The following is a 22,711-nucleotide window of genomic DNA, read 5'->3' as shown; positions in this document are numbered from 1 at the left end:
TAGTATCATATACGATGTAATTATCTTACCCAGGAGGCAAGGGAGCTGGGGTAGTTACATAGTAATGTGTATTAGTCATTGGTTGAATGTTATTCCTGTGAAGGAGTTCTTCAGAACCCAACCTAGTTGAAAGTTGGGTAGGTGTAGAGGGGTGTAGCAATCATATCTCATATACCATTATTGCCTGATAGGCAATCTCATTGATTTTCTGTCTAGTAGACACCAAGATGGGCCCAATGCCTCCTGATCTTCATGATTCTATATTAGCCTCTCTCACTTTGAATCACAATGGCCCTTCCTGGCAGAAATGGTGAGGTATGATCTAGACTTGTCTTCACTTTGGTCTGTTGAGTCCTTTGCACTGGGTGAGCTAGCCATAATGTGGAGAGAAGCGGAAGCCTCTAGACAACAGTCAGCACAAACTTGCTAGCCCCTTTGGAACAGTATCCTCCAGCCTTGGTTAGCCTGTAGGGGAAAGCACCCCCAGCGGATGGCAGCTAAATGAGAGCCTTCCCCCTCCCTCCCAGAGACCGGCTCAGCGGAGCCCTTTTTCAATGTACAAACTGTGTAAGGTAAGAAATAATCATTATTAGTTTAAGCCAGTAAGTTTTGGGGTGACTTAGTATATAGCAATGGGTAACTAATACATTCACTGTATTAGTTTGTTTGAACTCCTACAATAAGTGCCATAGACTAGATGGCTTAAATAACTAGAAATTTATTTTCTTAAAGTCCTTGAATCTCTAAGTCTAAAATAAGGTATCCTTTTTTTGGCGGGGGTGGGGGCGGGGGTGTCTGGTTGTAGGTCTGAACTCTGGGCCTGGGTGCTGTCCCTCAGCTCTTCAGCTCAAGGCTAGTGCTCTACCAGTTGAGCCACAATGCCACTTCCAACTTTTTACCCAGGGCCTCATGCATGCAAGGCAAGTGCTCTACCACTGAGCCACCTTCTCAGCCCCAAATAAGGTACCCTTATAGTACATTTCTGATGATGGCTCATTTCTTTGTAGATAGCCATTTTCCTACTGTGTCTTCAATAGGCTTTTCTTTTGTGTTTGTAGAAAGAGGTCCCTTCCCTTCCCTTCCCTTCTTTTCCTTTTGTCAGTCATGGTGCTTGAACTCAGGGCCTGGGCTCTGTCCCTGAGCTTTTGTGCTCAAGGCTAGCATTCTACCACTTTGAGCCACAGGTCCACTTCCTCTCTGTTTCTTCTTACTAAGATATCAATACTATTGGATTGGCACCTTACCCTTAGGAATTTAGTTAATCTTAACTACCTTCCTAAACTTCCTACTTCCAATATTATATTGGGGGCTAGGGCTTAAGCACACAAATTTAAGGAATAGGGAAGACACAAGTCAGCCCACAACATTGGATATTTTGTGTGTTAGCAGAGGTCTCCAGCTTATTTTCTCTTCAAGTGAGGGTTGATATATTGAACAAAGATGTGCTTTTGGTGGGAACAGAAAGAAATTCTTAGTGATTTTTTTCCCCCAAAGAATAGTTTTCTTGTAATCATTACATTCAGAAGTTCTTAGGGAGGGAAGAGAAGCAACATATAATTTTAGAAGGGACTGCACTGTTTCAGAAGGAAATTGCTGCTCATGATGGGAGGGCTAGCAGCTTCCTGGTGCTAGAAGCTTTGAAGATTGCTCCTCTCCTGTGTTGTCTATAATCTCTGGCCTTCATTCCTGCTGTCTGGATACTCAGACCTTTGTGATTCTTTATGGAGGTATTAGGAGCCCTTTGACCTGTGTTTCAGTGGCCTTTTATTGGACCTCTGTGGGGGGTATGTGTTTTCCAGCAGCAGTTATGGGGTCACCCTGGATGCAGGTGGATCCCCCATACCTGTTCATTTAGCTCTTTTTTGTGAGGCTATTTTATTTCAGATGCCTTCTATGGAAATTTTATTCCAGACTGACTTGAAAATATTTTCACTACTGATTTTCTCTGAACAATAGACCAAAGTTCAACATTTGTCTGAGCCATCCATGACAGGCTTCTGCAGGCAGCCTGCCCCTGCCAGAATCACCACAGTATCTTCTTTTCCTGAATAAACTAACCTTGACTCTCATCTCTACATACCAAGAGTAGTATAGATACAGAACTGACTTTCCAGAAGCAGGCCCTAGGTTTTCCAGAAAGTTGCCACTGTTCATTTCCTGGTTAGGTCAAATGACCTTGTCCCAGGTTCTCTGAGGTATGGGACAAAGCTTCCTCTGAAGCATATAGCTTTCACTGGTTCCACCCAGAAAGCACTTCTTGACTCAAGCTGCTTGGAGCTTTCCTGTCAGACCCATTTGTAGACATGCACTAGGAACTGGCTGTCCTGTGGTGGTTAACATCAGTGTTCCCAAGTATTCCATTGGGCCTACCACTAGGCACATTAAATTATGTTTGCCATCCTGTTGAAGTTGTGGGTGGCCGTGTGACTTGCTCTGGCCAGTGAGATATGGTGGAGGTAATGTGTGACATTCCTGGGAGGAACCTTCTCCAAGTCCCTGCACTGATTATGCTGCATTGTAATTGTGGTATTTCAAGCTTCTTGCCCACTTCCAGCTGAAAGCATCCCTTTGAACCAGATTGTCTTCAGATTATCTTTACTTGCTTGTATCATTGATTTCCTGTTGGGATTCTGATTGATTTTGTCATTGTCAAACTATCTGATCATTTAAACTAATTTAGAAAATAGGGAATTGTAGAAAAAAGGGAAATTAATAATCTATAGTTTTATAATTAAACATTACTGTTAGAGTATAATAGACTTTGCCAGAAAACCATGCAGACATCCAAGTACAAAGAACAAAGAAAAGTTTTAATGTGGGGAAAGGGACCAGCAAGACCCCTTCTCACAAAAGAGAAGTGAGAAGTGCTGGTTATTATCTGGGGTGACCTATATAACCTAGGAGGTCTAGAAGGGGCTAGGAGGTGGAGACTCTGGTGTGGCCTTGAGTGCTAGGAGCTTCATCTTGGCGGACTAGGATTTTTGGCTGCTGCCCAAATAGTAGATAAGGGGCCCTGCAGCTGCCCAGACCTGAAGGGACACTCTAAGTGCTTCTTGTTGCCTTATATGGTAGTAGCTGACCCAGAGAAGTGCTATCCCAAGGTAGAGGGGGATTTGGAGGCTAATTATTTACAGGCTGGTTATTTACTGCCTTTACTACATGGGTCTAGTGTTGCCTGAGAAAGGATCATGCTAAGCTGTGGAAAGGGGAAGGAGCATGCTAAGCTATGGGAAGGGAGCTCATTGGGCTAACAATTACTTTTAACATGAAATCATTCTTTGCTTTTGGATTTTTTTCTTTACTTGATGGGGATTTTGTTTTAGTTTTGTTGCCATCACTTGGGGTGTATAATTTTAGGTCTTATGAACATTATATTATTCATGTTGTTGTTTACACGGTCTTCCTAAGTATCATTTTAAATTTAAGTAATAATGTAAGAGTTACTCTTTTAAAGCTTATATTCTGCATGAGGAAATATTTCTAGAAGTAGAGGAGGAAATTAAATGAAGAAAATGCATTGAACTGGTATGCACTGCCTCCATAGGAGTTAGAAGCAAATATGATAGAACTATCTAATTCCTGTGGGCTTGACACTGCTAAATATTGATTCTGTGTCTATCCTCTTGAGACTAGTTTGGATTTATTGCCCACATTTTAAAAAATTCTATTTGTCTAATGGAATCTACCTGTTTTAAAAACAATATATACCTACAAAAATTGCTCTTTTCCCTGGAGAGAGCTCAGCTTCTACAATTTGGGGAAAATACACTTCTGAAAAACAACACAAAAATATGAGTAGAAAAGAGGAGAGCATATTACTTAATCTAAAAGGTTTAAAATGCCATTTATAGAAGAAACATGCCAGACATTACATAAGCCAGAAAATAAACATGAGATTATTAGTATTTAAAAATTGGTTTATTTAACTGTCTAGCATGCTTTATACTCTTGCTTCTTTCTTACAGGTTTTAGCTGAATGCTTCTTGATCTGCTGTTCATATGATGATTTTGTAATTTTCTATGGAGAAAACGGAAAGATGAATCATTCCTTTCTGGCAGTGGTTCTCCACATGGCATGCCCAGTGGAATATTTGGGAACTTTGAGAATACTCATGCTCCCTAGGCCAGTTGAGTCAGAGTTGCTGGGACTATGTAGAAGCATTGGAGAGAACTATAGCTCTTGAATAGATGATTTTTTATTATTGATGACTTTGAGAAGAAAGTTCCTTCCACTTTCACTACTAGGGTTACTATACACATTTTTAGGCTTGTTTACAAATTTCTTTTATGCATGAACTATGAGACTTTGGGGCACTTCAAGTTTTCTGTGGAGTAACTAATTTTGTTTGAAGATATTAACCAATTTGTAATGGTATCCTCTTTACTAGGCATTTATGTTATTTTTCATTGAGATCAGTGTTCTGCATTAAAAGGATAAGAAATTAAGTGGCCTCAAGAAATGCCACTGAGTGAGGCCACTTTGCCATAAGAACAGCACGAAAAAAACCCCAGGTGGTTTAGTGAGTGAGTCTGATTTGGACTGAAAGTAGTGTGTGTATGTGTGGGGGGCTCTGCTGGGGAGATGCCAGTATAAAGGGGGGTCTGTGTAGGTGGGAAAGTGCTACATTTAGAGGATGGATAGCCTGCTGTCAAGTTAAAGGATCAGCAAACACATAGAAGAAAACACTATGCAGTATTGAGTCTCATGCAAAAGCTTTGTGAATTCTAGCTCTACAAGTATTTCTAAATAATTTCTAAAATTATGTGTGCATTCATGTGGCCCTCTATACCCAAAGAGAATAGATCTACAACTCCACTCTCCTTATACTAGGTCTCTACAATGCCGATGGCCACATGATCGCCACCTGCTGAGAAGAGGCGGGTGACAGATGGCAAGTTGGGGTGAGATTGCAGTCTTAACCAATTAAGATAAAACATCTTTTCTTGATCTTACAAAAACACATGCCATGTGAACACATGCTGTGTATCTTTGGGAGGGGCTCATACAAGTGAGGCACCCACTTTGGCTTTTGCACATGAATGTCTAACTGAATATTTATGTCTTGGCAACATCAAAGCTTGAGAGGGAATGAAAGCATCACCGATGACAAAGTTTCAGCTCAAAGACCTTGGCAGTCTTGACTTTTGTGCCTTTGCTTCCATTATCATTGTATTTGAAATGATTGGTGCTTTTTTTCAGGCAGCAACCTTGTTAGCTGCTCAAAAGCATGATATGGAAAATCTCAATTGGAGGTTGCCATTCTGTGTCTATTGTGTACTTGATATGAAACTCCGTTAAGAAACATAGCAAAAGCTGAGCATAAGCCAGTCTGATTAAGGTTTTGTCGTCTTCTCATCAGAAAATGAGAATAACTACAGTGTCTTTATACATTCCCATTTAAGAAAGTAAAGTTATTTCACCAGCTCATAATATGGTTCAGATTCATGGCCATTTGGGAGATGTATGGAGGCTCAGGAATCCTGGAAAGGCTCAGGTCATGGGCCATGCTCTTCCTTAAAACTTATTTGAGCTGCTGCTTCGCGTGCCAGCAAACACCACTGTGTGGCCCTGGTAGTCATAGGCAGTAGTCATAGTCGTCAAGCCGTCATCCTTGTCCACGGAGGCATGCCCTCCATGGTGACGATGCCCCCCAAGGACTCCTTGAAGTCCTGTCCACAGACATCGTCATCGATCTGCAGGGGTGAGTTGATGCAGCCTCGCTCCTTGTTGAGCAGCCAGGGCAGCGAGAGCTTGCCCTCCCTGAGGTAGCAGGACTGAATGCACTCCTTGATCTTCTCCTTGATATCCTTGAGTGTGAACAGGCACAGCACAGACTCCTTGGGCAGCTTCACACGGTTCTTCTGGCTCTGTGCAAACCATTCCACACCACCGACAGATTCTCAGGCAGGTTGCTGACTTGTCTTTGTAGGAGTATGAGGGATTCTGGCGCTGCAGGCTGGAGCTGTTGAAGCACAGGGAGGTCACCTGGGCAGGGTTGCCAGGGAAGAGGCACTCTAGCACGCTGGCCTGACTGCAGCTGCGCGAGTTCTGGGCAGCCTGGGTGATGGGCTTCACCACACCTACTGGCACGTACATCTGCATGGAGGGCAGGATCTGGGGGTGTCCTCAGAAATGTTGACATGACCTCCAAAAAGGTACAGTCAGCAGCATTATTGGTGCACACCAGTGATAGGGGAAGGAGCCATTGACACAAGCCAGGCAGGCCTGGTAGACGCTGTAGTTGTAGAAGACGAAGCCCACGGACTCGAACTTCTTAGGAAAGGGATGGTAGGGGAAGTATAAAGAAGGGTGTAACAATGCTCAATAGAAAATGGACTCATTACCTTGCTCATGTAACTGTAATCCTTCTGTATAGTATCTTTACAATAAAAAAATAGATTAAAAGAATTTGCTTGAAACAAGAATAAAAATAGAATTCAAACTCTGCCTTAAGGACATTGGGCCAGAGCCAGTCTTTCCTTCAGTACAATTTATTGAGTTCTAGTAAGTGCCAGGTTTGGGTCACATGCTAGGAATACAGATGTTTCAGCTACTATTGCTTAGCAACAACATAGTCTAAACCATCCTGGCAAACCCCAACATTTTGCCATGCTCTGGGATTCTGGGATCAGGGGTTTAGATTTGAAAGGACTGGATTGTGAATACCTGGGAAGAGGGAAACTGGAGATAACTATTTGGATTGGGATGGGAATCACCTAGGGACCACTTCACTCATGTGTGTATATGAGGACCTAAACTGGGAGCCTCACCATATATTCTCTTTGTGTAGGACAGTTTTGGCTTCCTATTATGGAACAGTTGGATTTCAAGAACAAGACTCCTAAGAGAACAATGAAGAATATATGGCATTTGCAGACCTAGCTTCACTCAGTATCATTTCCTCTCCAATGATTTAGCCAGCAAAGGTCTGTCCCAATTCAAGATGGTAGAGTGGAAAAGATTTAAAAATAACATGTAAATAGGAAATATTTCCATAGCCAGTTTGAAGACTACTGCCTGTCTCAGAAGGTTCCATATTCTGCCTTCATGGAGCTTATAACCTAGTGGAGAAGATGATCATGCTTTAAATTAAATAAGCATCTATCGAATTTGTAGTATGCCAGGTTTTGCCCTGATGATTCAGAGATAAATAAGACAGATATACTCCATGACTCTGGAGCTTGCCTGCTGGTGGCAGAAACAGACAATAAACAAGTGTGTAATATATGATATAATGTTAGGTAACAAGTTATATAAAGGAAAATAAATGGAATGAAGGGATGGAAAATGGTAGATGGTACTATTATTTGAGAGAGACATTGTAGGAGAGTGAGAAATAGTTATGCCATGTTTAAGAAGTGATCAGAAGGACAATGCAACTGGAACAGAATTAAAAGTGGTTGAAAATGAGGTTCAAGGAACAGCAAGGAGTCAGATGATATAGGGCCACACAAGGTCTTGTATTGATGATTATGTATTTGATATGGAATGCATGGAAAAGTCAGCTTTTGCTTGGTTATTCTGTAGTAATGATCAAATCTGAGCTATACAGTAACTAATTGTGACAAGTAGTGTGAAGGAAAATCTCATGGAATGGCTCCAGTTCAAACATTTGAGTCTGAACTTATGTAGTTGTGCCTTTCATGACTTTTTTATTTATTTGGTTGTGAGGCTTGAACTCAGGGCCTGGGTGCTGTCCCTGAGCTCGTTAGCTCAAGGCTAGTACTCTATCACTTTGAGCCACAGTACCGCTTCTGGTTTTCTGGTGGTTAATTGGAAAGAAGAGTCTCACAGACATTCTTGCTCATTCTGGCTTTGAATCATGATCCTCAGATCTCAGCCTCCTGAGTAGCTACAATTACAGGTGAGAGCTACCTGGAGCACCAGGCTCATGAATTACCTATTCTCTTTTCCATATGCCTTCTACACCAGAGTCTGAGCTGAAGGCTCCTCCCCCTCTCTAAGAGGTCAGCATCTTTGTGGCAGAAGAAGCTATGGTGCAATCCATGATAGCTCATAAAGCTATGGTGAAATCCACGATGGCTTGTAAAACTACAGCTCAGAAGTACACATGGTACTTCTCACATTTTATTGGCCCAAATGTGTCATCTGGCTAAGCTTTATGTCAGTTGGCTCAGAGTAATAATACCTCAGCCGTCATAAACAAGCAATACACTCTAACCTGAGAGCTAGTGGAGAAATTTTAATGGAAAATGACATGATCTAATTTGTGTTTACAGAAGTTCTCCTGGAGGAATAAATGTAACACTGCAGCAGGAAGGAGATGGCCATGGTTGCTGGGGTTTCCTGATTGGTAGATAAGCAAGGACCTCCACATGGAGGATGTATTAGTATAACCCTGCCTCCAGCAGATCAAGTGCAGTGTCAGGTGCTATAAATAAACTTGACTCCTGCCCATACAGACATACAGTTCTCATTAGGGACCTGCCTGGGGAAGAGCTGGTTTTAGTGTAGTTGGTTCCTAGGGCTCAGCCCAGGGGCTGCAGAGCACATAGAAGGTGCCTAAAAAAATCAGCAAGGTGATGGCCCCTCGGGTGAGACAGCCTAAGAGCAGATGTTGAGGAGACAATACTGGCAGAGGCATGTGTACTTGCCGAGGCTCTCCGGTGAGACACATGTTAGTTTCCCCATACCTTGGGAAGTGGGCACTTTGATGTTGTAGTCTTGAGATTGGAGTCTCTCATGATAAGACTGAACCCTGAACTTCTGGCTACAAACAGTCTTCCTGCTTTAGTCTTTTGAGTTTCTGAAACTGAGATGTTTACTGTCAAGCATGCCTAGTATTTTATGACAAAGGAGTAGAAAGGGATGGTTTGGTGTGTCCTTCCTCACTGTACAAAGGACTGCCCCTTTCTGAGCAGGACACACCTCAGTGGAGCCTAAGCCCCACCATTTTCAGGGTATGCAGTTTCCAACATGAGAGTTTTCTGACATAAATGCCTCTCAAAGTCCTTTTGTGAATCTAGTGTGATACAATATTGCAAAGAGTTACACAGAGATGGAACACAGAAAGGGCTTAAACTACATTGCTCATCTCTTTTATTGCTGCTTTCATCCCTGTGATACAGAGAGAGGAAGCCACAAAATCTAGGGCTTGTCTCAACTCTGCTTCCTAAGCAGCTAGGTAAAGTTAAGCCAAATACTCAACTTCTCTGAATTTCATGAATGAGCTCATCTTTAAATGGGGTTTCAAATGGTGTTTGGGGAGATCCATTTTTTTGTGTATGAATGTCCATACTAAATGTTGACTCCAATTATTTAACCAATTATGTAACCCCCTTTTCCATTTTTTTCTTCCTTGTGAGTTAGATGGTACTGTTCCTGGCCCTGACTTCTGCTCCTGTGTGGTACAAGGGTAGGTGAAGAAGACTTAGCTGGGCAGCAGGCTTAGAAACAGTTCTGCGTGTGTGTGGTTGGAAGACAGCTTCATTCTTCAGCTTTGGTGCTTCTTGGCAGCATGCATTGATTGAAGAAGGAAGAAGCTTCCAACATATGAGGAAGCAGAGGTGATTTTGTGTCCACAAGCCCTCTGTCTTGGGTCATAATCTTGTCAAATGATAGATGATGTCCTCTTGGGGTGGTAGAAAGGTGACCGTGTGATTACCAAAAATATATGGCACCTCCAGTGGTGTGACAAAGTATGTGACCCAGAAAATGGAAAAAAGGAGTCACAAAGGTGGGGGAGGAGAGTAAACACTGTGCATACTGGAAAACTGATCCAGAATGACTGCAGCTGAGCTCCTTGTTGTTCAGAACCAGAAGCTAGGGAGGGGCTTCCTTGAAGACCCTGAAAAGTATGCTGTGGATCCATTCAGAGCTGGCTGCCTTTCCTTTCTGATAGTCTCAGCATTTTGGATGGGAGATCTGAGGTTGGGAATTTTACTATGATGGGCTTACCTTCCCCAGATTGGTACTCTGGTCCTGTAAACCTTACAGACAAAGTCCGGCACATCCTTCTACCCATTTAATCTCCAGAGGTCGACAGCTTTAATTTATAATGCTGCTTGTTGCATGCTATTAATCTTAAGCCACACATTGCAAGTTATTAGCTGCTCACCTTGAAATCTTGTGAATAGACAAGAAAATTACCCTATTGCTCAGAGCCCCTTATTAACTGAATATGTGGTAGAAGAATATAGAAGAATGTCATTCATTTGGAGGTAGTTTATTTCCACTTTTATTTTTAGTTTACCCCTGGATGTTCATTTAATTAAAGTATTTAAATTTGGCAATTTGATAGCAGTTTGGACTTCTTTCCCTGTTCCTTTAAGCACAGGCACCTTAGTTAAAAAGTTGTTAATGATGACATTGCCTCTGTGGTGCTTAATTTATACATGATGAATTTCAAAGAATTCCTTGCATTTATCAGGTAATTTTATGAACATTTTGGAGCATTTTAAGCAAATTTTATTGGCCTTTCCATGGTAATTTTGTGTGTATTTTCCTTAGTGCAGAGATGAAGATTGCTGACTTAATGGTCTGAAAAATTATGACATCTTTACATTTAACTCATGGTAGATTTTAGATCATTTCTTCTCTCAAAGATATTCTGATGAAACTTCATGTATTGAAAGATTTTATGAGGTATAATATTACCTGCATTAAAGTTTTCTTGAAGAAGAAAAAAGTCTAGTGAGACTTTGTGTGAAAAAGATTATGATGCAGTCTGCAGGAGTTAGGGTGAATTTCTCTCACTCCCTACATAGAGTAAGATTTTTCAGCTTATGCAGTTTGTTATGGTTCCTCTGTCTTACACCTAATCCTATATGCCTTGTATTCTTACTGAGTTATTTAATTATTTCATCAAGCTACTAAGGCAGCTATGTTTCCCATAAGGTTGTAAGCTTTCCCAATATGTTTTGAGGTCCCCTATGGTAGATTGTTCTTGGTAAAGCTGTGCTAAATGGAAAAACACATGATTTTCTGGGCCTAGGAAAGTCTTAACTGGACCTGATGCCCTCCAACTCTGATTAATGCATGTCCAGCCTTTTGCTGTTCCTGTCTTCAAGACAGCATCTTCTGGGGATTCTTTATACCCTTATGCCATTTGTCATTATCATACTTAGCAGGGGTTATGATAGGGCTGTGCATTGACTAAGCTCAGGATTGGAAGAGACAGTGCTGTCAAGTCATCTGGCTTTAGAGGAGCTTTGATGAGCTGAGGAGAATCTCATTCAGCTTTGTTCTCTGGCTTAGTGGGGAATCAAGTTTTAGATGGCCCATGGGTTCACCAGAGAGGCTTACTTCCTTCATCCTTGGGGTGGGTAGGAATGGATACACAGTGTAGTTAAGGTGGACAGAACTATTTCATGGGAGTGTGAGGTCTTCTTATTCTCAGAGGCTCAGACAGAAGGGAAGTGAAGCTCATTTGTTGTGACTGTTGTAGGAGGCTTCATATCAAGATAGTCTGGGGATGTGTGCTAAGGAACTTAAAAGGTCCCCATTAGATTGTAAACTGCTTGCTCAAGTCTTGCCTAGTTAGGGATGAGTACTGTGTGTACAGATTGTTTGCTTTTGCTTTTCTCTTTTGTAAGCTGTAGTTACTTTTTATTGTCTCTTCCCATTTTTCCCTCTAAGCCTTTTTTGTTTTCTTTTTGTGCTGGTCCTGAGGCTTGAACTTAGGACCTGGGGCTGTCTCTTAGCTTTTGTTCTAAAGGCAAGCTCTCTACCACTTGAGCCACACCTCCATTTCCAGCTTTTGTGGTGGTTAATTGGAGATAAAGAGTCTCAGCCTTTCCTGCCTGGGCTGTCTTCAAATTGTGATCCTCAGATCTCAGCCTCCTGAGTAGCTAGGTTTACAGGCATGAGGCATTAGTGCCAGGCTTAATACACTAATTTTTAACCTTAGAAAATTCTTTAGGTTAAAGTGATGATGTCTAAACTTTTCTTTCTGCTCTGATTGTTAATTTTTATTCCCCTTTCCCTACTTTCCTATGTTTTTCTTGTTGGTGAGCCCTTCTGTTGAATTAATAGGATGTTCTATTTTATTCCTTGGGATCAAAAGACAAACCAGGGTTTGCTAAGGGGAAAGAAGACAATGAAGTTAGTAGGAGCCTCCCGAACAGATTCTGGGACACTAGGTTTCCTATAATTACTTGTGGAATGATTGAACTTATAACTTCCATTCACTTGTGCTAACATGATTTCATGTATTGCTGATTGCAGTTTATATTTTATTAGTAAATGAAAAATTATCCTTTGAATTTTCTTCCAGATTGAAGTGCTTATATCTTAAATTGTGCAGATTAGTGACCAGTCTAGCAGTGATGTTGAATAAAGTGGGTGATGTGATGGTTAGTTTGTTCTTTGTTTTAAACAGAGAGCTCTGGAGAGCAAGTGTGCTCACCTCACATGATGCCAAGCTGCTGAAGAGCTACCTATGAACCTTGGCTTAATTCTATTTACTGTCCAAATGAGATTCTAGGAGTATTTGCCAAGGTCTACAGCCTGTTCAGTATGCCTGCCCATGTGTTACTGTGGTTGGCCCAGGAGCCCACAGCCAGGCAGACTATACTTTTAGAGCAGGATTGTTAACTCTGTGGAGTTAGTTTATGCAAATGAATTCACAGATTGATGCAAATGAGAGATTACTGGAAGGCCTCTTCAGGTGGTCTGGGCTAGAGCTTTGCTCCACTGAATCAGAAGTCCATAGCTAAGCAGAGCAGGCTTTCAGGGCTTCACCAACCTTAATATTCAATGCCAGGAAAGATGATGTGTGACTGCTGCATCCCAAGTGTTTGATTTTGAGCTCTACTGTCCTGCCCAGAAGCTCTTCTATGTCCTGGCTTGAAATTCTCTTGGCTGTCCTGTTTTATCCTTCCTTGTAGTATGTATTGCATAATGTCAAGGATGGGAAGATTGAACTACAAGTTTCAGGATGATCAGGAGTATGAAATGTGTTGTCAAAATCATCAGAAGAGGTATAAGGGAAGTGTTCAAGGATAGAGCAAAGAATGTGAGTCAGAGATGAATGTGATCTTGACAACAGTCAGGCTTTATTACAGAAAACCTTAAGAGGGCCTCAGTAGGAGAGAGAGAGATGGGGAGGGAGAAGGAGAGGGAGAATCACAGACTTTGGGTAGATTTAAGGGGATGAACACAGGGGAAAGATGAGGCTGTTGGGGAAAGCTAGGGCTATTGCTGATTAGTGCTTCTGGGAGTCATCAGTCACAGGAAACTGAAACTTAGCTCACACTGTGATGACAAAAGTCCTGTGATGAAGAACGTCCTGATTGGGCCTAGGACAGTGAGGCCTAATGGCAAAGATTATTTCCTTGCTCCCATCAAGGGGTATTGCTTATTATGAGTCCTTGTGAGCTTTGGTATGTTGTGACAAGGGAAGCCCCTGGTGCCTTTGGGCTTATAAACATAAAACTGAAAAAATTAACAGAAAAACAAAATAGCAGTTCTTCAAATTTTTGCAAAAGTATCAAAACTGAAATAGACCCAGTGTATATAGATTCTAGAATCTGTAAAGAAAATAATAGCCAGGACAATTTTTTAAATTTAATTTTATTGTGAAGGTGATGTGCAGAGGGGTTACAGTTACATAAGTAAGGCGATGAGAACATTTCTTGTCCAACAGTGTTACCCCCTCTCTCATTTTCTCCCATTTTCCCTCCCCCAAGCCCCCCAAACCCCCCAAGTTGTAAAATCATTTCCAATGTAGTGTTTTGTGAGTATCACTCTTGCATTGGTTCACCCTTTGTCCTTTGTCTCACCATTTTGTTATTCCCTTTCCCTTCCCCAAACCAGTTAAATGTATATACCAGACACAGGGTACCCAAGTAAAAAACAGTGACAACAGGGGGTAAACCAAAGGGGGAAAAATAAATCATTTCACCAGTACATTAAAAAAACCCTCTTGTTTCGAATCTTGGAGTTCATTTTGATTAGCATCATTTTACATGGTCCATATATACATAGCTACTGAACTATTGTGATCCCCTGCTAGGACTATCCCAGACATATACTAATTATTACAAATGAGGAAAACTATGGAGCTTCTATGTTTCTTTGGGTCTGACTTACTTCACTTAATAGGAATTTTTTTCCAAGTCTTTCCATTTCCTTATGAATGGGGTGATGTCATTCTTTCTGATGGAAGTATAGAATTCCATTGTGTGTATAGACCACATTTTCTTGATCCATTCATCTACTGAGGGGCATCTGGGTTAGTTCCATATGTTAGCTATGGTAAGTAATGCTGCAATAAACATAGTTGTGCTGGTAGTTTTAGTGCGGCCTTGTTTGTTATCATTTGGGTAAATGACCAGGAATGGGATTGCTAGATCATAGGTGAGCTTTTTTTTTTTTTTTTTTTTTTTTTTTTAACATTATAGGAAAGGCGAGTGGCAGCAACAACAGGTATTGTGCAGACCTGAGCTGTCAAAGTCTCTCCAAGTTGTTCTTGCATGCAGTTGGAGATCTCATGGCCACAATCAGCCACAGCCCTTGGAAACATGGTGTATATGTAGTCTTTTGAGGAACCTCCATACTACTTTTCAGAGTGGTTAAGTAGCTTACATTTCTACCAACACTGTAGTAACATTCACTTTGGGCCACTTCTCTGCCAGCATCTGTTATTATTTGTTTTCTTGATAATGACGATTCTAACTAGGGGTGAGGTGGAGTCTCAATGTAATTTTGATTCACATTTCTTTTATGACCAGAAATGTTGAGCATTTCTTTATGTGTCTATTAGCCATTCTTATTTCTTCTCCAGAAAAATCTCTTTTTAATTCTTTAGCCCACTTATTAATGCGGTGGTTGTTTCTTTGAGGATTTGTTATTGAACGGGTTTTTTTTTGTACTTTTTTTTGTAAAAATACTGTACAGAGGGGCTACAGTTACATGAGCAAGGTAATGAGTACATTTCCTATTGAGGTGGTTAATTTTTGAGCTCTAGGTATATTTTTGATATGAGGCCCTTGTCTGTTGTATAGTTAGTGAAGATCTCCCAATATGTGGGCTTTCTATTTATTTTGCTAACCATGTCTTTGCCATGTAGAGGCTCTTCAGTGTAATGCAATACCATTTATCCAGCCTTTCTTTGACTGTGTTTCTGGATCTTTATGTAGGAAGGTTCATCCTGTTCCAAGAAGCCCTAGAGTTTCCCTTATCCCTACCTAGTATTCTTAGGGTATCTGCTCTTACCTCAATGTTTTTTTTAAATCCATTTGGAGCTGATTCTGGTGTAGGATCTAACTTGAGTTTTCTACACATGTATAGCCAATTCTGCCAGCACCATTTGTTGAAGAGGCTGTCTTTCTTCCATCCTGTTTGTTTTTGTTTTTGGCTCCCTTATCAAAGATTAGGTAGCCATAAGTCTGAGGGTTCATTTCTGGTTCTTCAGTTCTATTCCATTGGTCCTCAGGCCTGTTCATGTGCCAGTAGCAAGCTGTTTTTATAAGTACGGCTTTATAATAGACTTTTAAGTTTGGTATTGATATTCTTCTAGCACTGTTTTTCTTGCTAAGGATTGTATTTGCTATTCTGGATTTGGTATTATTCCACATAAATTTTTAGATTACTTCTTCTATTTCACTCAAGAAAGTTTTGGGGATATTGGTGGGTATCACATTGAATTTGTATATAGCCTTTGGCAGCATTCCATTTTCACAATGTTAATCCTCCCAATCCAGGAGCCATGGAGGTTATTCTACTTCCTTAAATCTGCTTTAATTTCCTTTTTCAAGTTTTTAAAGTTTTCATTATAGAGGTAATTCTCTTCTTTGGTTAATTCCTAGGATTTTTTGGGGGGGGGTATTACAAAAGGAGTTGCTTTTCTGATTTCGGCCTCATTCATCTTGTTGTTGACAAACAGAAAAGCTACTGATTTTTGTTGGTTAATTCTATACCTTGCTACTTTGCCAAAGGTTTGGATAAGCCTAAGTAACTGGGAGTGGAGTCTAAGGAGTTAAGTGATGTCAACTGCAAAGAGGGAGAGTTTTTCTTCTTCTTTGCCTTTTTGGATACCCTATATGTTTGTCTTATTGCTCTGGCTAGGATTTCCAGTTGAAGAGGAGTATAGAGAGTGGACATTCTTGTCTTGTCCTGATTTTAGGGGAAATAATTTTAACTTTTCACCATTAAGTACAGTGCTAGCTGTAGGTTTGTCATATACAGCCTTTATTATATTGACATATATATATATATATGTATATATATATATGTTCCATGGATTCCGTCCAGAGGTTTTATTATAAAGGGGTGTTGGCTAAAGCAGAACTTAGGAAGTAGAAAAACCTCCCATGCTCCTGGATCAACATTGTGAAAATGGTAATACTTCCCAAAGCTATCTACTAATTTAATGTAATACCTATCAATATTCCAACCTCATTTCTTCAAGGAAATAGAAGAAGCAACCCCAAAATTCATATGGAACAAAAAATGACCCTGAATAGCAAAAATGATCCTTAGCAGAAAGAACAGTGCTGGAGGGATATCAATAACGAATTTCAAACTCTACTACAAAGCCATAGTAATCAAAACAGCTTGGTACTGGCACAAGAATAGACCTGAGCAACAATGGAATAGAACTGAAGACCCAGAAATGAACCCACATACCTATAGCCACCTAATCTTCGGTAAGGGAGCTAAAAAATATAGAATGGAAGAAAGGCTCTTAAGTAAATGGTGCTGGCAAAAATGGTTAAACACCTGTAGAAAACTAAAGCTAGATCCTTATATATCACCCTGCACCAGAAGCAACTCCAAATGGAACAAAGTCCTCAAAGTCAAAGCAGACACCCTGAAAACATTACAGGAAGGAATAGGAAAAACTCTAGGGCTCCTTAGCACAGGCCAAAATTTTCTTAATAGAGACCCAGAAACACAACAAATCAAAGAAAGGTTGGACAAATGGGATTACATGAAATTACAGAGCTTCTGCATGGCAAAGGACATAGCTAGCAAGATTAATAGAAAGCCCACAGATTGGGAGAAGATCTTCACTAGCCATACAACAGTCAAGGGTCTCATATCTAAAATATACTTAGAACACAAAATTAAATTCTCCCAACAACAAATCCTCAAAGAAACAACTGTCTGATAAATAAATGGGCTAAAGACTTAAAGAAAAACTTCTCTGAAGAGGAAATAAGAATGGCCAACAGACACATGAAGAAATGCTCAACTTCTCTAGCCATAAAAGAAATGAAAATCAAAACAACATTGAGATTCCACCTCACCCCAGTTAGAATGGTTATAATCAAGAAATCTAATAACAACAGATGCTGGAGGGAATGTGGCCAGAATGGAACCCCACTGCACTATTGGTGGGAATGTAAACTTGTTCAACCACTTTGGAAAGCAGTATGGAGGTTCCTCAAAATACTCCACATAGAGCTCTCCTATGACCCAGCAATCCTACTTTTGGGCATTTACTCAAAGGATCACAAACAAGGGTATACTAAAGCCACTAACACAACTATGTTTATAGTAGCATTATTTACCATAGCTAAGATATGGAACCAACCCAAGCATAGAATATATATTGGCATAGAATTGCAATATATATATATATATATATATATATATATATATATATATATGAAAAAAGGTGAACACCCAGAAAAGTACAGGTAGTGAAGAAAGAAAAGGAAAAAACCTAAGAACCTACACAAAGACAGAAAATCCTGTTTCATATATATATATATATATATAATATATATATATGAAACTTACTATATATATATATATATATATATATATATATATGAATTCTATGTCTCCATCAGAAAGAATGACATTACCCCATTTGTTAGGAAATGGAAAGACTAGGAAAAAATTATAAGTGAAGTAAGCCAGTCCCAAAGAAACATAGGTCCCATGATTTCCCTTATTTGCAGTAACTAGTATATGTCTGGGACAATCAGAAAATGTCAAAAGCTATGTACATATAACCATATAAGATGATGTTAAGCGAAATGAACCCCAAGAGAGGGACACAAGTGGATTTTTTCTTTCTTGCTATTGTTTTTAATGTACTTATAATGTACTACGTGATTTCTTTTGTTTCTTTTGTATGTTCTCCCCCCATGGTATAACCCCTGTTTTCACTGTATTTGATTCCAGAGTCCTGCATCTTGTATCTACACTTTTCTAATTTGGGGAGGGGAAGGGAAAAAACAAATGCTTAAATAGGGATACAGGTTGATCCATTGAAACAATGAGATGTACAAAACACTATGTTGAAAACTAACTTTACAACTTGTGGGGTGGAGGGAGGAGTTGGGAAGATGGGGAGGGAAGGGATGGTAGGGGAAAAACAAAGGAGGAGGTAACAATGCTTGATAGGAAATGTACTCTTTACTCATATAACTGTAACCCCCTCTGTACACTATTTTTACAATAAAAAAACATATTAAGAAAAGAAAAGAAGAATCAATTTTCTAAGGAGCAAGAGATGTGGCTGAAAATAGGCCAGTCCACGGATAGGCACTGGGGTAGTTTTTACACAGTGAGAGGGTGACCAGGACCATTTGTCCCAGGATATCTTGAGGTAAGACATTTTCATATAAGACTAAATAGGAGCAGAAATTTGCCAGTTCCTACTACAAAATAGATTAATGAACGAAATTCAAAGCACAAATGAAAAGTAGGCAATGTATATAATTAAAATATTCCTGATTCAGATAAGTCTTAATGAACAAATTTTGAGCCACTCAGACTCAATTTGGAATAGTAACCTCTTGCTGCTGTGGCACTCTTCTGTAGTGATCATTTGACTTAAGAAAGCTAAGAAATCTTCCCTCCCTCTTACCGTCCCTCTCTCCTTTTCTTCCTTCTTCCCTTCCTTTCTCCCTCCCTCCCTCCCTCCCTGTCCAGCAATATCCACCAAGGGTGGATCAGTCTTGTATTTTTTAAACCAATTTCATCCAGTAAAAGCTTTTTATGTGAAGTCCAGCAAGTGTGTATTTTAAAGCTTCTATTTCTTTTCAAGAAACCAATTTTTTTTTTTATCAGACTCAAAAGTTAGCTGGACAGATGAGTAGATTTTAGGCTTTGTTAGAGGTTAAACTAAAATATATGGATGGAGTAATTTTTAAAAGTAGAAACATTAGATTGAATGAACAGAGGTCTGCTGTTTTGATGGGGAAAACCTAGCCTATGATCTGAAGTCTAACTGGAGGAGGGCCAGGGTTGTGGATCTTACAATTCTGGAACTTTTAGGAGTTTTGTAGGCACTTTTGTGGAACTGTTTTTTTTTTTTTAGGTCCAGTTGTGGGGCCTGAACTCTGGGCCTGGGCACTGTCCCTTAGCTCTTCAGCTCAAGGCTAGTGCTCTACCACTTGAGCCACAGCGCCACTTCTGGCTTTTTTCTTTTTGCTTATGTGGTGCTGAGGAATCGAACCCAGGGCCTCATGCGTGCAAGGCAAGCGATCTACCACTGAGCCACCTTCCCAGCCCTGTGGAACTGTTTTATGAACCTTTTGTTTACATTTTAAAGATGGTAATGCTTTCTTATGAACAGTTAGCATATCATGGAAGCTTAGTAAGAAGAATATGTCTGCCCATTGTAACTTTATTAAACATTTGCTTTGATATCTGTCACTAGACATTGATTAATTTGAATTGCCAGTGTGATCTTGATCCTTTACTGTGAGAGAAGACCATAAAAGGTGGTTCTATACTGGATGTTCTGAGTGCTCTGGGTACATGCCCACAGGCTATGCACTTTGTGGTTGCCATTTTTGGCTGCAGGGCTGACCCCTGGTCCTGCTAGGGCTTACTTGGGAATGCATTGAGAGATGTTCATAAGTCATCCTGATGTGAAAACAAGTCACTGTCCTAGAGCAAGGCAGGTTGTTTATAAGGCTCCAGATTACAGATCTGAAATATTTTATGTTCAATACTATTGAAGAAATGTTAGTGAACAATAAAGATTAAGTAAAACGGGCTATCTCTGAAATTTAGGAACACAGGTAACTAGGTCTAGTGGCATTTACAAGCAATTCATAGGTTGAAAACTTGAGAGCTTCCAGTCAGAGTTTGGGGGACAGAGTTCTTCAGTTCTGAATGTTGAGCCAGCCTGGTGGTATATAGTATCTCTCATTGACTTCGAATTGCTTGACCTTGAAATCTTTGGTCCATGTCTCTTCCTATGTGTGTGTTTGTGTGTTCTTAGCTTTCTATTTCTTCCTCTCCTTCATCCTTCCTTCTGTCTGTCCAATCTCAATCTTCATTTCTGTCTTTGGGAATCCTTCCTTCTATACTGGATTTCCCTGTCTTGAGACAGGGCTAGCATTCTACCACTTGAGCCACAGTGCCACTCCTGGTTTTTTTCTGCTTATGTGCTGAGGAATCGAACCCAGGGCCTCATGCATGCAAGGGAAGAACTCTACCACTGAGCCACCTTCCCAGCCCTCAATGATACTCTTATCTCCAGTTAACCAGAGATATGCCAGAAGCAGAGGTACAGCTCAATTAGCAAGCACCAGTCTTGAGAGGAATAGCTAAAGGACAGTACCTAGGCACTGACTTCCAGAATATAAAGAAAAAATGATTTTTTAAAAAAAAGATCATGCACAAGATACATGGCAGGAACAACAACAACAACTACAACAACAACAAGCACCACCCCAAAGCATCATGAAGGGCAGAAAAAAGAAGAAAAACACTAACTGGAAAATCAATATCCCTACTCCTGCCATCACCTTCATCTCTATGTTCAAGAAAACTGAAGATTTTTCTTCCAACCAGAATAAAGTTAATCATTTCATTGTTATTATAATCCAAACCAAGGGCTGTCACAGGCAAGGAAATACCAACCAAACTCAGATTAAAAACTCATCTCAGCAGCTGTGCTTGGCAGGAGAACCGTCTGCCCATCAAATCACTGGAAACTTCATGCTCCCCCAGTGAAGGCATCTTCCCTTTGTGCTTATCTTCAGGAAGGACTTCAGGGAGTACCTGACTGGGGATTGATTTTTTTTTTAACACAAACAGTTTTGAAAGCAGAAATCTCAGTATAACCTAAAACAGAGATAGGTAAAGTATAACCTAGGATAAAATTCCTCTGTTTTCATTTTTGTGTGTGTGAATAAAGTAGTATTGGAACATAAGCATGTCCATCCTTCAGTTACTGTCTGAAGCTGTCAGATACTGTCTTGAGCTCTTTTCTTGCTACAAAGAGAGTTGTGAAAAATCAGACTATATACTATCTGATCCATTATGGAAACAACTTGCATACACATAACCTGGAGCAAGGGTTATCTCTTAAGTAACTAACACCAAAGTTATCCAGGCAGCTTGTTAAAAAAAATCAAAGTCCATTGACTGGGAATGTGGCTTTGTGGTAGAGTGCTTGCATAGGATGCATGAAGCTCTAGGTTCTATTCCTCAGTACCACATAAACAGAAAAGCCAGAAATGGCAATGTGGTTCAAGTGGTGGAGTTAGCCTTGAGCAAAAGAAGCTCAGGGACAGTGCCCAGGCCCTGAGTTCAAGTCCTGGGATTGGCAAAAAATCTAAGTCCAGCAGGTTGTGGTTGTACTGTGTTTGCCTAGTATGTACATGGTCTTCAATTGGATTCCCAGAGCCATGAAAAAGAAAGGGAGAAGAAACAAAGGGAGAGGAAGGAAGGAGAAGGGAGGTGAAGGGAGTCAAAAGCCAAACATTTTGACTCAGTAGCATTAGAGAGGAGTCCAGCTCTTATAGATTTACAGAACACACTCAGAGACTCCATAGGCTTCAGAGATATCTTTATATTTTAAATTAGCCAATTACCATAGTATTAAAGGACAACTTTCTTTCTTTCTTTTTTTAATAATGAAAGTCTCAAAGCCTTAGCTTCCTGGGCTTTTTTCAGATGAAAATTCTCTGGGGATGAAAAGTGCAAAGGCCAAGCAACACCTGTTCAATCTTTAAGGCTTACCTGTGCTTTGCAAAGATTAATCATTTCCGCTAAAGTTTGCTCAACCATGCTCTCTAATTATTAGCAAGACACTGTTCTCAGAAGGGGAAGACCATTTCTGTTTCCATAACAACTTGGTTCAGCCTTCAATGAAAAGAAAAGAAGCACACTTGAAAAAAAGAGGTGAGTAGCCAGCTCTGTGGCTCTGTGGTGTGTGTGTGTGAGAGGGGGGGGAAGAGAGAGAGAGAGAGAGAGAGAGAGAGAGAGAGAGAGAGAGAGAGAGAGAGAGAGAGAGAGAGAGCCAGGAACAAAAAGAAAAAAAAGGTTCACAGTAACTCATGACCCTACGCTGCACATTAGCAACCCTTCTGAAAAACCTTTTAATCCCCAAATTGCATTATTATTAAACTTTCTTGTGATGGGCTATTTCAATACTAATTGTTGCCTGAATTATGGATGAAACTAATAATAAAATGTAATAATGTGCACTTTAGGGTAGCAAAGGATGCAATTTTTCACCAAAGGACAAAGAGAGGGGAACTCAAATAGTTCTCAGGATGTTCAGCACCAAGAGTTCCAAGGTCAAATAAGTAAGAGGAATGAATTCTGGTTAAACAAATTGAAGAGCTTTCTCCACTGTGACTTCACAAAGCTTTTATCTTAATAGTGAGCTTCTTGCCTCTTCCAGAATGGAGGGCTGCCAGCCCTAAAGAACTTTAGCCACAGAGCTGTTTTCTTTGCACAGAGCAGTAACTGGCCTCCGTGCCCTATGCTAAACTGGTCCTATTCTACCCCCCCACCCCGAATTCTCCGTGTTAAAAGTAGGACAGT

General features: G+C 40.3%; 1 protein-coding gene and 1 non-coding gene across 3 annotated transcripts in view; one reads left to right on the top strand and one right to left on the bottom strand.

Annotated features, from left to right (window-relative positions):
* Nucleotides 1-22,711, top strand: part of Cacna2d3 (calcium voltage-gated channel auxiliary subunit alpha2delta 3) — a 940,778-nt gene that overhangs the window by 37,035 nt on the left and 881,032 nt on the right. The window lies entirely within an intron of this gene.
* LOC138824904 (small nucleolar RNA SNORA44) lies at nucleotides 14,357-14,490 on the bottom strand. Its single transcript, XR_011371220.1, has one exon. It is a non-coding gene; the product is annotated as a small nucleolar RNA SNORA44 (small nucleolar RNA).

The sequence above is a fragment of the Dipodomys merriami genome, unplaced genomic scaffold, assembly GCF_024711535.1.
Source record: "Dipodomys merriami isolate MVZ:Mamm:240054 unplaced genomic scaffold, mDipMer1.0.p SCAF_13, whole genome shotgun sequence".
Lineage (NCBI taxonomy): Eukaryota > Metazoa > Chordata > Mammalia > Rodentia > Heteromyidae > Dipodomys > Dipodomys merriami.
Note: the sequence above shows the minus strand (reverse complement) of the source record. Positions and strands in the feature narration are given on the sequence as shown.